Source organism: Ovis aries, chromosome 14, assembly GCF_016772045.2.
Source record: "Ovis aries strain OAR_USU_Benz2616 breed Rambouillet chromosome 14, ARS-UI_Ramb_v3.0, whole genome shotgun sequence".
NCBI lineage: Eukaryota > Metazoa > Chordata > Mammalia > Artiodactyla > Bovidae > Ovis > Ovis aries.
In genome coordinates this window covers 13712326-13724994 of record NC_056067.1, presented here as the reverse complement: position 1 = coordinate 13724994, position 12669 = coordinate 13712326, and the positions used below count along the sequence as shown (strand labels likewise).

Genomic DNA, 12669 nt, shown 5'->3' with positions numbered 1-12669 from the left:
GTTCCCTGAGACTGTGGCTAGGGACTTGGTCCAGCAGGGGTTGTTTTCTCGGTGGTAGGAGGGAGGCAGGAGGTCCAGGGGAAAGAGCTGCTGGGGAGTCACTAAGGCCCAGCTCCTTGCTCTGTGTCCTGAGGTCGAGATGGGAGCTGCACCTGCCCATATCCCCTGCCTCAGGCGGCCGCAGCCAACTCCTGGGTCAGATGTAGCTAAGTGCTGACCACGTCGGGTTCCAGGAGTGACCCAGGGCGGGCTCAGAGCTGGCAGCAGGGTAGCTACCCTGCCGTCCTCTCCCTGGAGTGAGGCCCCTCTTCCTGCTTCTCTGGTCCTGGTTTGAGGTCCGTCCAGACATTCACGCCCACTTGGGGCCCTGCCCTGGCCCCTCAGGCAGACTCAGTCACCCCCACGCAGCCCACGTGTGTCCCCAGAGCCACACTTCACCATGTCTGCTACACTGTCGGCTCCAGGAGGCTGGCCCCACGCTTGCCCAGCTGGCTGCCCAGCACGAGCCCCGCGGTCGGCCCACCGCAAATGAGCACCCCTCAGGGAAGGATGGGGAGCGGGCGTGATCACTGGGACAGCAGGACAGTGGGACGGGACCGGGCGGGGTGTGGAGGAACCAGACTGCTGACCAGGTGGACCTGTGTGGGGTCTCTGAAGGGTGGCGTGACTCAGGCCCATCTCCTTCCCGGTGGTTGGCGGAAGAGGGAGATGATGGCGAGAGGAGGCGTGCAGAAGCTGGGTCTTCACCGCCCACTGCCGGGCTGTCTTGGCTGGAGCTGCTCCCGACAGACGGGATGCGTGTCGTCAGGGGCGGGGGCCTGGCGTGTGCGCGTGTGCATGTGCCAGAGTATGTGTGTGCGTTTAAAATACGGAAAAAGGAAGCGTGGCTGCACTCAGCTGCAAGAGGCTGGCCGGCTCCGGCCGAGCTGGTGCGGTGGGGACGGGAGGAGGGTGAGGTGAGGGACCGCCGAGGAGGGGAGGATGGACACTTGCCACGAAGAGCGGCAGGGCCGGGGCCTCTTGGGTGCCAGCGGGCGCGCGGGGCCGATACTCACAAACAAAACCCGCGGCAAATTGCTGGCAGCCCGTCCTGAAGGCGGCAGCCGCTTGGCAGAGGAGCCACGGAGGACCGGCTGGGAGCAGGCGGCCAGCGCAGCACAGGTAACAGCCGCGTGGGGCTCATCCGGCAGGTGGCCGGGTCTTGGCCTGGGCGCAGATGACACGGCACCAGCTTTTGGGGACTGGTGGGGGTCTGGGCCCTCCATATCTGGGCCAGTGCAGTTGGCTCTCTCAGCCCCAGGCTCCCCAAGCGCTGTCCTGGGTGCGGGAGTGGGTCGGTCGCCGCTGCAGCAGAGAATGAAGCGGCCAGTAGCTGTGCCCGGGTCCCTGGCTCCGCGTAGCAGCGCCGCCTGCCCTGGTGCTCAGGCCTCCCTCCAGGGTCCTGTGGCTGCATCATCTCCACTCCGAGAAGCCCTGCGGCTCTCAGGACCAGGTCCTCTCTGTCCCCCGTTTTGGAACATCCCCAAACCGTCCTTGAATGTCTGTTTCTTCTTGGAGACCAACCTGGGGAAATCAGGCAGGGTTGGGAAAGGTGGTTGGAGGGCAACACCTGGAGGGGCTGGGAGATCCCGAGACTCCCCTCCTCCCGTCTGCCCCAAGCCCCACCGCCTGCCTAGCGCAGCAGGACTGTGTGCAGACCCGCGGGACCACGGCCAAGCGTGCCCATCACAGGAGCTCAGATGGCGGTGCCAAGGAGCCCAGCTGTCGAGGGCATGGGGTGGGGGTGAGCCGCCTGGCTGGGGAGGACTCATGTCAGAGGCTCCCTGGACAAAGCCCTGCAGGAGCCTGGCCACCCCTCCCTAGGCAAGACCCGTGGTGGTGGTGGGCGGGGGGCGGCCCCTGAGCACCTCGGTCGAGGGGCACAGGGATGCAGGTTTTGGCTGGGGGCACAGGAGCAGACAGGACACTGCTGCCACCCCGGGGACCCCTGGGCTGGACGCTGTTCTCCTTGACGCTCAGAGCACCTGGTATAGACCCAGACAGAAGGTGTATGGGGGGTGTGGCGGGGCAGGGTGTGGTGGTTCCCCCTTGGTGCCTGCAGCCGGGGCAACGGCTGGTCCCAGCGCTGCCAAGTCAGGAAGAGCCTGAAAAGCCAAGTGCAGGGTCTGGCGGGGATGGAGGGGCCTGGCTTTGGGGGGCAGAGAGGGGTCTGGGCTTCGGGCAGTCACTTGGGCAGAGGGAAGGGGCTCCCAGCGGCAGGCTGTCCCCCTCGCTGGGCAGGTAATGGGGCGAGTAATGGGGGTCTGAAGGAGGCACCCAGCCCAGCCGCCATCTCTGGGAACTGGGCCAGCAGCCTCAGTGCACTGGGTGGGTAGTGCTTCCAGTGCACTGCTCCTGGAAGCAGCAGGAGAGCAAGGGCTCCTGGCCTCAGTGGGCAGCTCCCTGGGTGAGTTGCCAGTGGGACAGCGGGGCCCTGTGGAGAGGCTTCCCCGCTCTGTGGGTTGGCCGGGTCTTTGAGGCTGAGAGGTCACCTGTCTAGCCCCAGGTCTCTCCATCGCCCTCCCTGACACTCCAGCCAGCAGGGCAGGTGCTGATCAGGCAGAGGCGAGTCCTAGTCTGAGCACCCAGCAGAGGATTTCGGAATACCAGGGTCTTTGGGCAACTGTGCCCATCCACTGTGCCCCGAGTGATGGGTGCAGGGGCCCCCCCAACCACAGCCCACCTCTCCATCAAGCCTTTCTGGGTACCCTGGTCCCAGTGCTGCTCCAGCTCTATGGCCTCACCAGGTCTTGCCCCTCTCTGGGGTCCCCCGCCCTCTAAGCAGCTCTGACCTGGCCATAGGCCTGGATGGGGCAGGGTGTGGGCCGTGGGAGCTGTGCTGGGGGCAATGAGGAAGCTGGCCCAGGACCTCTGCCCTTCTTTGTCCACAGAAATGGGCTGGTGCTCAAGCCAGCACGGTGACAGGCAGAGCATGAAGGATCCCAGTCGGCTAGACATGAGAGCCACCTGCAGGGGCAGAGGCTGGCATCCCCCACTGTCTCCAAGCCCCGCCCCGCCCCCGGCATCTCACAGTCCTGCTTCCTGCACGGGGCTCCCAGCTCCCTGGAGACCCTGCCAGACATTCCTGGAGGCCAGCACAGCACCCCCTAATGAAATATTCATGGAGTCTTTCTGTTTCTTGACAGAACAGCCTCTGCAGTTTCCCACACCACAGAAAGTGAGCCTGGGACCTAGCCTCCCAGAAAGGTCCCAGGAATGAGCGGGCGTCTGCTGGGCAGATCCCCCACCCACTGCATCAAACCCTGGCCACCTCACGTGAGCACCAGCTGCCCCATGCAGACAAGCCGCCTGCTCTGTGGCCCCAGATAGAAAGGCATCTATAGTTCCCCTCGATGATTTGCTCTGGTGTCTGATGGCCCCTTGCCTCACACCAAGACCAGTGCACAGCCAACAAAGTCCCACCTGCCATGTGTGGCCACACCGGTCACCTGCCATCCACCCGTCCATCTGTCCCTCTGTCTACACTTGCTTATTCTATATCAGTTGAATGGCTATGTGCTGGCTTCCATGCATGGAGACGGGGCTTCATAATGGAGCAAAATGGACCCGACCCCATGCTCTGGGCCACACACACTGACATTACCTCATGCTGGTCACACTGGGCATCCCCAAACCTTTGCAAAGCCCACACAGAACCCTAACTGCCATCTGCAGCCTGTGAGGGGGCCCCCAGGTCTCCCCACCATGTCCCTGAGTCGCAATGGACAGGGTCATGGTCATTGCACCCTGGCCCAACCATGTCTGGTGGGACCAAGGACAGGATGACTGGGGGTTCACGACCTAGGGCTTGGCCCTGAGTGGCCTCAGCCGCTGCTCACAGATGCGCCAAGTGCTCCACATGCGTGGATCCTGGCCCCCCAGTCCCAGGGTAGCATTCTGCACAATGGGAGCACCAAACAACCCAGCCAAATCCCTCGGGACAGGTGTTGACTGCCTGACTGCCAGCACCCGTGGGCGGCTGCCAAGAGCCTCCTGCCAGCGGTACCCTGGGCAGGTGCCCTCCCACAGTGCCAGGTGCATCCTGACGCTCCCCATCGCTGTCACTCTCCCCACCTGCCCAGCCCTGCAGCCAGCACCTCTGCAGCTCCGCTCAGGCAGTGACTGCCTCTAGGCGCCCCTCCTCTGCTCCCTGATCTGACACTGGCTCCTAAGCGGGACAGCACTCCTCCCACCTCTCAGACACAAGGCTGTGTGTCTGAGCTTGAAGCCGAGGTTCTGTTGGTGCTGGAGGCTGGGTTGTTGGGTGACGGGGTGGGGGCTGGACAGACAGGAGAGAAGGGTGAGGTGGGTGGGGCTCAGGCCTGGGGTTCAGGTGGCTCCCCCACACCGATGCCTGTACCGTCTGGCCTTGGCTCATCAGGGGCAGGGGGTAGAGCGGAGGTGGCGGGGGCGGCAAAGTGCTCGATGCTGAGTTTGGCTTCCAGCTTGCTGTGTGACCTTTGCCCTCTCTGAGCCTCCACTTTCTCATTTGTAAATCTGAGTTCATGGAAGGGTGGTGCTGCACCTCAACTGCCCCCAGGAAAAGCCAGCAGTCAGGAATCAGGCTCCAGTTGGCCACGGCCAGCCACTGCCATTGGCCACCCTGGGTCTACACACCCCTGCCACCTCTCTCCCCGACCATCCTCAAGATGGACCAGGGAAGCCCTGGGAGCCCTGTTGAACCTTCTGGCCCAGTGGCCTCCATGTCACTGCCATCAGGGAAAGAACTCCAGAACTCTGGAGCCCCCAGGGGGCGCTGCCCTGGTCAGGGGATGCTCTGCGGACAAGCAGTTTCTACACACAGTGTGAGCTCCCCAGGTGAACCTCCCTGGGACTCCAGCCTCCAGGTCGGGGCAAGGCAGGTGGGTGAGGAAGCCAGTGGAGGAATGGTGAGGCCAGCACATGGGGCCCGTGGGAGGCTGTTCTGTGGGCCCTGGTCTAAGTTGAGGAAGCCAGTGCAGGGCAGGTCTTTAACAAGATCTTCTATGGGGTCCAGCCGCTGTCCTGTGCTGGGTCCCTCTGCTTAGCCCAGTCTCCTAGCTCTGGAGAGAGCTGGTGGGGCAAGCGGCTGCCCTGAGACCCCCTGGAAGCAGGGAACCATGGTGAGAGTCACCATGTGAGGGGGTCCATAAGACCCCAGGCTCCCATGGCAGGTGTTGACCACAGGGTGGCTGTGCCCCTTGGGGCCTGAGTCCTGCCCCTAGGCCTTCCCTGGGCATCAGGTGCTCACCCCCAGCCCCCTCCAGTGCCCTCAGGGTCCCATCCTGGAGACTGCCCAGGGGCAGAGGCAGGTGGCCAGTTCTTGGACCCACTGTGCCACATGCAGGGGCTCCAGGGCTGCCAGCCTTCCCCGAACCCACCCGGGGCCTCGCCTGCCTGGCCTGGCCTCTGGGTGGAGTCTTTGTCTAACTGCCTGCTCTGACCTTGATAACTGTCACCCACAGTGACAAAATAAGACTTTACCTGAGAGCTGAGCTCCAGTTTGGCCAAGTGGTCTGATTGTCTGGGAGGCCAGTGCAGGGACTCAGAGGTCAAATCAATCCCACCCCTATTCCTACTCGCTGAGGGCCACAGGGCTTGGAGGTGCAGAAATGACACTGCAGGAGTGTCAGGTCGGGAGCCCCCCAGAAGTGATTCCCAGAGCCCACCAGCCTTCCAGTTCACGGTCCAAGGACCCAGCCCAGCACCCTCCCCCGTGCAGTGCAGGCGGTGGGCTGGGGATGGAAGAGCTGCCGCGAGGTAATGAGCTCTGTGTGGAGCACAGAAATGAAGCACATTCTGCAGAACAAATGGTGTTAATTTGCACCACAGCCTGGCATCGCTGAGCGCCTGGGGGTGGGGGTGGGGGGGGCAGCAGCTGCGCCAGAACTCTCAGCCACAAGCTCGCTTGGGGAGTTACTGGGGCCATGCATCACCGTCAGAGGGACAAAGCCCCTGGGCCCGTAGGGGTAGCCCTCACCTCCAGGAGGAGGCTGGCTCCAGAGAGTCGAAGGATCAGCCTTTTGGCCCCTCCCCCTTCCCGGAGATCCCTGCCCAGGACAGCCAGTGTCCAGCACAGTGTCAGGAGTGGGGTCCAGGCTGGGGTCAGGTGCGGCTGGCCATCTTACCTAGCCCTAACCCCTCCTCCAGGAGCCCAGGTCACACCTGCTGGGGTGGGTGACCAGCGCTGCCTTGGACCCTGTATTCTCAGGCCTCGAGGACACCCCACCTCTGGGCTCTCCTGCCCCTGGGGTTCTCCCCTAATCAGTCCCCGTCCACTTGCAGTATCACCGCTGCAACTGCTCGGAGCTGCAGCTCCCAGCTGAGGCGGCCACACTGAGACGCGCTGCCTCCCCGGGACGATCTGCCTTCCTCGGCCGCCCCGCCCTCTGACCGAGTACCACCTCTGGGTCAGGGAAGGTCGGACCACACTCCACATCCTTGCCACCCCCACTGAGTGTTTGATGTCACCCTTCCATCCATCCATCCATCCCTGCAGCCCTGCTCCTGCTTTCTTGACCCCCCCACCTCAACAACTCTGGAAACCCAGCTGCCCTCGGGATGAGCAGAGAGAGGGTAGGTGTGCAGGGCCGGGGTGTCTGCCTGCCTGCCGGTCCCCTCTGCCTCCTGTCTCTCCTCTGCGGGGAGAAGGGTTGCCCTGGCGTTTTCTGCTGAGGTTGGTGTTGGGCACCCTGAGGCCTTCGGTGAGTGCTTAACGAGTGGGATAAGAGGTTCTGGGTCCAGAAGTATATACCAGGCAAGGTCTCAGGACAGCATCTAATTCAGTCCAGATGGGGAGACAGGCCAGTGTGGAGGGCATGACCTGACCAGCCTACCACGCACAGGCTCTCTCCATTACCCTTCCCGGTGTTCTTCAGAACCAGGCCCCGCCTCTGCATCCAGGTGGGGAAAGTGAGGGTCTGCACCGCTGTCCAGCCTAGGGCAGCCCCCGGGCCCTGGGGATCCTTGTCCTGCCTGCCTGGCAAGGATGCTGGTGCCCACCCACCCATCTGCCTGCACCTAGCCTCCTCCTAACCTGCTGCAGTTGCTAAACCCCTGCATGGGTGTCCCCTCCCTTCTGTGACTCCTGGGGTCCTGCAGAGCAGGGCATCTGGTCAGCCTGTTCACCGACTTACCTCTGGGCAGATCTATAAGCCCTGAGCCAGGGGCCAAGGACCAGGAAAGCCACAGAGCCCAGCATGGGGCGCTGTCCTGCAGCGCTTGGAGGCGAACTGAGGGGAACGTCTCAGACTCTGAGAGGCTTCTCAGGAGAAATGGCCCAGGGCGTAGGGGGCTTGGGCACCAGCTCTGGAGCTGGGCCCTGGGGGGTAACTGAAGTGGAGTGGGGGAGGAGGCAGGAAGGGGTCTCGTGTGAGCACCCGAGAGGGAGGGGAGGTGTTTGGAGGTCGAGGCTGCAGGGATGGGGCGGATGGCCTGGGCTGGTGGACAGGGAGCTGAACCTCGCGGGCAGAGGAAGGACCAGGAGAGTGGCCCGGCTCTGGCCCTTGTCAGCTCCTGGGCCTGCCTGCTTCCTGCTCACACCGTCCACCTCTGGTGCCTGTTCCCTCTTCTCTCCTGTTGTCTAGATGCCCACTTGGCAGAGAAACACCTTCTGGGGATGAAGGTGAACCTAGAGCCACAGTAGATAAAGCAGCTCATGAGAGCCCTGCTGAGAGGGGCTGCAAGTGAGGGCCTGCTTGCTCAGCCACCTGCCTGTCCTGCTCGGAGGCCCTGTCCACCAGCAGAGTGGACTGCCCAGCCCCCTCCAGCCGCCGTGTGGCAGCCATCACCGCAGCCCCTCAGCCTGGGTCCTGAGCCAGGGTGCCAGCCCCACAGGGGTTGCGGGCGATCCTGCCTGTGGGTGTGGGGAGGGCAGAGCAGGGACAGGTTCTGGGGTCTCTGGAGGGTCCCTCCTGAGGGCTCGGCCCCTGCTGGGGGGCATCTGCCCACACAGCACAGGAGAGCTGCTCCAGATGCAGCAGGAGGGCCGCTCGAATGTCGCCCATCTTCGCACAATCATTTCAGCATCCTCTCAGCGCCCGAACAGCCCGCTCGTTTGAATGCGTAATTAGCCCAAGCATCCTACCTCGCTAATTTCAAGGCAGGGGAAGGGAGTGGAGGGGGTTTAGGAATTTGCATATTAATTTAGCCGAGGGAGAGAAAAATTGTTTACCACTTCTTTCTCTCAGTCGCTCACAGAGGACTTAACTCTTTCCTGCTTGTTGTCTGGAGCCTTGCCAGGAGGGCATGCCTGGGGCGCAACCAGCCCCCCAAAGGCCCCCACTCCCTCCAGCCTCCCCTGTGTCCCACCCCAGGTGGCCCCTGCACATGCCAGGCTGCAGCTTCCTCCCTTTGCAGGGCCCATGTGGGCTCCTCAGGGGCCCGACAACACGGGAACTGACCTCAAACTCCCTCCCCACTGACCCTGACCCGTGCTTTTCTGGGACTGGAGATTCCTGGGGCCCCTGAGCCACCCCTCATCTTCACCTGTTTATTTGTCCAGTGCTATGGGCTATGGAGGGTACTCACAGCTGCCTCCCAACTAGAGCAAGAAGCTGGTATGCACAGAGGGGTGGGAGGGCTTCCAGGCTGAGGTGGCATTTGCCGAGGGCCCTGTAGGAGTGAACTGGTGAGTGGAGGGCGCTGGGGCAGGGGGCACACAGGAGGGAGATGTTTGGGGAGCTGAGTCCTGAAGTCTCAAGAGCCAGAAGGGATGATGCAGGTCCCCAGTGATGGACGGAGCGAAGCAGGGCCTGGATTCACCTGCTTTGCTCTGAGCCCCGTCTCGTCTGTGGGGGACAGCAATATTCCAAATGTTGTCGCAGGACAGAACGAGACTCTGAGTGCGACCAGCACGGCCGGCACGGCTGGTGTCTTCAGGTGACCCTGCCCCGCGCTGTGGTCACTTCCCACTCAGGTGGACGGCTGCACATCCGCTCAGAAGGGCAAAATGCACCAGAGCCATGCGAGCAGCTCCGGCTCCCCAGGGGCGACTAACGCAGGGAGTGACATCTCACAGAAGCCAGCTCTTCACACAGCAGCAGCCCGAGGACACCGACCTCCCAGCCTGGGGACACTGACCTCCCACCCTGAGGACACCGACCTCCCACCCCAAGGACACCGACCTCCCAGCCCGGGGACACCGACCTCCCAGCCCGGGGCCCAGTGTGCGCTGCAGGCCAGTCGGCCCACCCACACGGTGAGCAGGATTAGAGGGGCCCTGCCACACACCTGGTGGCAACCAGCTGCCTTAGGCTGTTCCTCACCACGGGTGCAGACACCACCCAAACCACGCAGGACCACGCAGGACTTCATCGTCTTTAGAATTGGGACTGGCTTGTGAACCACAAGACCTGGGAGACCCGAGCGAAGGGCTGGCCCCAGAGACGGAAACCAGCATCCACAGGGAGAGTTCAGGCCAGGCTGGCCATGTTGTCCCTGACGAGAGGCCTGGCCGCTTCCTGAGTCAGGGCAAACGTCATTAACCGATCGCAGAGCCTCTCCCACCACCCATGGGAATTCCAGGGAGTCGCTGCCCACCAGCTGTTGGCCACCTGGACTGGATGAGCTCCTGGATGACCCTCAGGGTGAGTCTCTGCCCCATGTCAGGGATCAGGGAGCCCACATGGCTGCCAGCACAGAAGGGAAACTTCCTGCTCCCACCAAGCTCCCTCACAGCGGCCAGATGCACCTGCAGGGGTGAGAGGTCTGCCCGGCACTCTGCCTCGGGGTGGGGGGGCTCCCCAGCCACACGCCCCCTCCATCCCCGCTGAGCTGCGCACTGTGACCAAGAGCTCAGGCTTCAGGGCCACAGATGAGATGCCTCCATAGGGCACACTGCACACGCTCGGGACAGCTCAATTCGCCCACACGGGAAGGTTGTGGTGCCAGGAGCTGCAGTGCAAGGGCCACAGTGATGCACACTGGGTGTGCACTGCCCAGCGCAGGGGGCCCGAGGACACAGGACATGGCTGCGGGCAGGGAGGCGGGTGGTGGGTGTGCACCAATGGGCCGGAAGCCGCGGCGCCTGGGAGCTGCAGTTGCAGTAAGTGGGGAGAGCTGGCCACACATGGTGTGGTCCCGACAAGTTCTCAGTCTCCTAGTTGAACAGGCCGCAGGGTTGGCCCCTCAAGATGGGCCCCCATGGGCCAAGCTCCCCGCTCTGGGGTGGGAGACATGGGCACTTTGGGGCGTGGGAACCGCCTGAGCAGCAGGCCTGTCTGCCCCCAGTCCCTCTGGGTCACCCTGAGGGGTACCCTGGCGGGGGGCACAACCAGGAACCCAGCAGCTACAGAGAAACCAGCCACCCTTCCAACTAGGGGCCTGGAGAACTCAGGAGGGTCTGGGACTCAGCACTGTGTCTGGCAGAACCAGAAGGAAGGTGCCCCAAGGCTGACCCCCATCTCTCCCGGGCCCGTGACCACTGCCCCCTCCTCCAGCCTCCAGGAAAAGGTGACGATGGGTTTCTGGTTGTGCCCCCGCCAGGGTACCCTCAGGGTGACCCAGAGGGGTGAGCTGGTGGAGAGCTCGCCATGGACCCCAGGCCAGCAGCTCACAGGGCTTCTAGCAGTGGTCCTGGCGAGCCTCACCTGCTCCCAAGGCACATGTTCGGAATGCAGACTCCCAAGCCCTGTGAAGCCACCCCATCCTCCAGGGTCCCCCTGCCTGATTGGTGGGGTTCTCCCAGTGTCATTGGCCAGCCAGGGCCTGAGAGCCTCACCTGGGGGTGGCGGCCTCCCACTCCTGCACCTCCCTCTTCAGGGAACCTGAGATGAAACAGCTCTGGACTGGGAGGCGGGGCAGAGGTGAGGGGCCGTCACCGAGGGGAGCACAGACTCCCATGTGTGGGGGGGTACAGACCGAGCGGCAGGGCAGGAGGGGCTACAGCCAGGCAGCCAGTGGCCCCGAGGGACTGTGCCCAGTCAGCCGGACACCCGGGGACAGCAGGAACAGCCTGCTCAGCCCTGCTGTGCCCACGCGTCCACGTGCGCCATGATGGCACCTTTGTTTGCGTCTGCGGGTGTTGCGGGCTGGTCGGGAAATGCTCTGTCTGCCTCCTGCAGCTGCTGTCAGTGCACACCCGGGAGCCAGCTTCACTCTCACTGTCATTAAAAATCCCAAGTCTGACAGGTAGGGAAAATCCAACATAAAAACAACCGCCTAGGGACCAACCACAGCTCGAGCAGAAGCCCGGCTCCTGGCGCAGCGGCCAGCCCCCTCTGGAAGCCGGGCTTCTGCCCTCCCCTGCTCTTCTGTGCAAGTGTTGACCTGTCATCCCCACCTTAGGGCTGGACAACAGGGGACAGCAAGGCAGAGGGAGGGATGGAGGAGGAAAGCACATGAATGGGGGCAGAGACCAGCCCCAGGCCACACTTGCAGGCCTTGCGGGATGTTGGACATCATGGTGGGCAGCCTGACATACCCCATTGACAAACAAGGTGCCCCATGCCACCGGCACCCAGCTGGAGCTCGACACTCGCCTCTGACCTCCACCAGACCTCCTGGTAGAGGCCTGTGCTGGAGACCAGGCCTGCTGCCCTTCTGGGTGCGAGAGAGGCACCCATGGCGGGGGGGGGGGTCCCCAGGGCTTGGGAAGTAGCCAATGTGTCTTTCTGTGGTCCCAAGAGGCGGCCCTGGTGCCCTAACCAGGTGAAATGGCCGCAATGGCATTCAAGCAGGCCCCAAGGATGGACACTAACCCTGTTTCTCGAGATTCTTTCATCATTTGGACAAGCTGCTCGACCCTTTTGAACCCCGGGGGCCACAACTGTAAATGGCCAGGAGGCGGGTGTGTGTGTCTGGCCTGGGCACAGGTAAGGGTCTACGTGGGGGGCCTGGCCCTCGCCCTGTCTGACCAGGCCCTGGGCTGTGGTAATGTGCCAGCTCTTAGGGTCTCGGCTCACAGGGTCAGAGTGCATGCTGGACACCAGTCCCGGTCAGAGATCTGGGGTGGCCAGGATCGCCCACCATGCTGGGGTCCCCCTGCAGTCGGGCCTCGGGGATCCTCTGCTGCACTCAGCCTGGTTTCGGGGCCTCTTGGAGCTGGGGTGACACTAGCCCCTGCCCCAGAGGGTCTGGCGCCTGGCTGAGCCCACATGGGCTCAGAGCTGGGGTGTCTCCCCAGGGTGCTGGCACTCATGCGGCTCCTGGGCGCCAGTGCTCACGTGGCTGTTACATCGAAAAAGTTCTCGGAGGGCTCAGGAGGGACGCATGGCTCCCTGTGTGGCCGGCTCCCTCCCATCTGGGGACCTGGGGACGGGAGGCCTCGGAAAGGCTGGGAGCACCCAGCCTTGAGCTGAGGAGCCCGGCGAGCGGAGGGTTAAGTGCTGCTTCTATTTCTTCTGCTTGGGGTGCATAATGCGCTCATTTGCATACTGCAGTGTGCGCTCAATTAAAATGAACTTTTAATTTCTTCTAAGTAAATTACTTCTTGCCGGTACGTGACGCGCACAAATGTCAGAATAATGGGAGAGCCTTAATGAGCTGGGGTGGGGAGCGGGTGGGGGCTGCTGGGAGTAACCCCAGAGCAGGCAAGTCCACACACAACACAGACGCACAGGACGGGTGCACAGACCGTGGCCGCTGCACAAGCACTCTCCACACGCAGCCCCCACCTCGGCCACTTGCACACACATTACAGGATCCCACCAG

General features: G+C 63.2%; 1 long non-coding RNA gene across 1 annotated transcript; it reads left to right on the top strand.

The window, feature by feature from the left end:
• The first annotated feature begins 710 nt into the window (after positions 1 to 710).
• LOC114117864 (uncharacterized) lies at positions 711 to 12430 on the top strand. The gene is made up of 2 exons (XR_003591455.3): positions 711 to 1161; positions 8844 to 12430. It is a non-coding gene; the product is annotated as an uncharacterized LOC114117864 (long non-coding RNA).
• The last annotated feature ends 239 nt before the right edge of the window (positions 12431 to 12669 follow it).